General features: G+C 40.6%; 1 protein-coding gene and 1 non-coding gene across 9 annotated transcripts in view; both read left to right on the top strand.

Moving 5' to 3' along the window:
- GON4L (gon-4 like) overlaps positions 1–2995 on the top strand; it is a 105409-nt gene that overhangs the window by 8389 nt on the left and 94025 nt on the right. The gene's annotated exons all lie outside the window — the stretch shown is intronic.
- Positions 2658–2821, top strand: LOC119468425. Its single transcript, XR_005197104.1, has one exon. It is a non-coding gene; the product is annotated as a U1 spliceosomal RNA (small nuclear RNA).

Genomic DNA, 2995 nt, shown 5'->3' with positions numbered 1-2995 from the left:
AAAGAAAAAATAAAAACAAAAACAATGCATAATTGTTGATGAAGTGATAGAGGTGTAATGCTCAAGATGAGGGAGTTAGCAATAATTTTGATGGTATACTGTGCTGGTCATGCTCTCTCTGGCATATTGTGTTCATTCTGGATGCCACATTTTAAGAGGACATTGACAAACTGCTGCATATTAAATGGGGGATGACTAGTATTCTGAAGAGCCTGACATGAGGAACTTCGTAAGTTTTAGGGGTGGTAAGAAAGCTGTAAGTTTTGCTGGGTATGGTGGCATGCACCTGTAGTCCCAGCTACTTGGGCAGAGGCTGGAGAATCCTTAAGCCAAGGAGTATAGAAAATATAAATTAAAAAAAATTTACAAGTAAATAAAACACTACACAGTTCATATTTTTAAAAAAAGCTGTCAGTCTTCAAATATCTGAAACCAATAATGTAGAAGAGAAAGCAGATTCCAGACAGTGAAAATAAGAATAGTGGTGTTAAACTATAGGGAGTCTAGGGAGGTAGGGAAGGGATAATATGGGGAGAAATGCCAGATATAGGTGACAGGTGATGGAGGCAGCAAACCACATTCCCATGTATGTACCTATGCAACAATTCTGCATGATCTGCACATTTACCCAGAATCTAAAGTACAATAAAAAAAAAAAAAAGCTATAGGGAGTCAATTTTCATTCATTATCAAAAAGTTTTTCAAAATACTGTTAGTATCATACAACTTCCTTGTATAATAAAAGACTCCACAAAAAGTATTCAACATGAATTATGATAATTCTGTAGTTTTAGTGAACCATCCCAATAACCTTTAAAACACATTTTGATGTCTAACTTTATCTCAGATTTTTTTTGTCTGAGTGACACAAAAATTCTTAGTCTGATTTTTGGTTTAAAACATATAATCTCTTCATCTGTGTGACATTTAAAAGAAGGAGAAGGCATAGTTCTAACCTCAGGAAGCTTAGAATCTTAATTGGGAAGACAACCATGAACACATAATCCATTTGGAGCAGTGTAAGACAGTGTGATTTAGTGCTGCAGTATGTGATAAATAGCATTTGGATTTTTGGAAGTGGAGCTGTAAGGATTTGATAGATTGTGAGTGAAGAAGTGGAAGTATTAACATGTAGAAATGCTGTGTTTGTGTGGAAGGCTACTAAGGCTTCAGGTAGAAAGAGTAGATCCAGATTATAGAGAGCCTTGACGCTTTCTCCTTAAGAACTTAAGAATGAGAATTGGATGCTGGCAGTAAGGCTAGAGAAGAATGAGTATACACACATTACAAATAAATAAATAACATTGCGCAGAGACTGACATGTAAGATATTTCGAGTAGGGGATGGTGATGCTTGCCTTCATTGGGAAGGTATTTGAGAGTTTGAAAATGAGTTCAGATTTGGGTATGAGTTATACAGGTGACTGCCAAAATTGGGGCCCAGCCCATGAGGCTTCTTCGCTTCGTGCAAAGTTCATGAGCAAGCCAGCGGAGCAACAGGAAAGCACGTTTATTAGAGCAGCAGAGTACAGGAAAATGGCTGCTCCATAGACACAGTAATAGCAGCAGCCCTTGTGAATTGATAGCTATTCCTTGATTATATACTCAATAAGGGCAGATTATTCATGAATTTTCTAGAAAAGGGGCAGGGAGTTCCAGAACCAAGAGATATCTCCCTTTTAAAACATATAAGGTAGGGGTTGCCATGGCAGTCGTAAACTGTCATGGCACTGGTGGGACTTTCCGTTTTTTTATTTTTATTTTTTAAATTTTTATTTATTTTTTTGAGACAGAGTCTCACTCTGTCACCCAGGCTGGAGTGCAGTGGCATGATCTTGGCTCACTGCAACCCCTGCTTCATGGTTCAAGCAATTCTTCTGCCCCAGCCTCCTGAGTAACTAGGACTATAGGTGTGTGCCACCATGCCTTGATAAATTTTTTTTTTTTGAGATTGAGTCTCGCTGTGTTGCCCAGACTGGAGTACAGTGGTGTGATCTCAGCTCACTGCAACCTCTGCCTCCCAGGTTCAAGTGATTCTCCTGCCTCAGCCTCCTGAGTAGCTGGTATTACAGGCATGCACCACCATGCCCAGCTAATTTTTGTATTTTTAGTAGAGATGGGGTTTCACCATGTTGGTCAGGCTGGTCTGGAACTCCTGCCTCAGGTGATCTGCCTGCCTCAGCCTCCCAAAATGCTGGGATTATAGGTGTGAGCCACCGCACCTGGCCTTTGTATTTTTAATAGAGATGGGGTTTCCCAATGTTGGCCAGGCTGGTCTTGAACTCCTGACCTCAGGTGATGTGCCCACCTCAGCCTCCCGAAGGGCTGGGATTATAGGCATGAGCCACCAGGCCTGGCCTGTTTTTATTTTTTAAAACCAATCCATTTAATTCTGTCTTTCAAGGTAAACAATATATGGAGCCTGGATCTCAAGCCTGAGAATGCTAGAGCTATGGGTCCAAAACTTGTGGTTTTCTAGATAAAAGATTGAAGTTCAGAAGAGTTAGAACTTACGGTGTTGGCTGGGCATGGTGGCTCATGCCTGTAATCCTAGGACTTCGGGAGGCCGAGGTGGGCGGATCACCTGAGGTCAGAAGTTGAAGACCAGGCTGGCCATCATGGTGAAACCCCATCTTAAAAAAAAAAACTCATGGTGTTATACTTACTTGGCAGGGGAGATACCATGATCACGAAGGTGGTTTTCCCAGGGCGAGGCTTATCCATTGCACTCCAGATGTGCTGACCCCTGCGATTTCCCCAAATATGGGAAACTCGACCGCATACTTTGTGGTAGTGGGGGACTGCGTTCGCGCTTTCCCCTGTTTAAAAAAAAAAAAAAACGGTGTTATGAGACAGAGAACATATGGAATTTGTGCATTCCATTTAGCAATTTTGAAAATTACCAGAAACAGACTGCAAGAATCTTTCAAAGTTGAGAAAATTCAACTGGTTTTCTTTTTCTTTTTCTTTGTCTTTCTTTTTTTTTTTTTTTTTTT

Source organism: Cebus imitator, unplaced genomic scaffold, assembly GCF_001604975.1.
Source record: "Cebus imitator isolate Cc_AM_T3 unplaced genomic scaffold, Cebus_imitator-1.0 Scaffold427, whole genome shotgun sequence".
Lineage (NCBI taxonomy): Eukaryota > Metazoa > Chordata > Mammalia > Primates > Cebidae > Cebus > Cebus imitator.
Note: the sequence above shows the minus strand (reverse complement) of the source record. Positions and strands in the feature narration are given on the sequence as shown.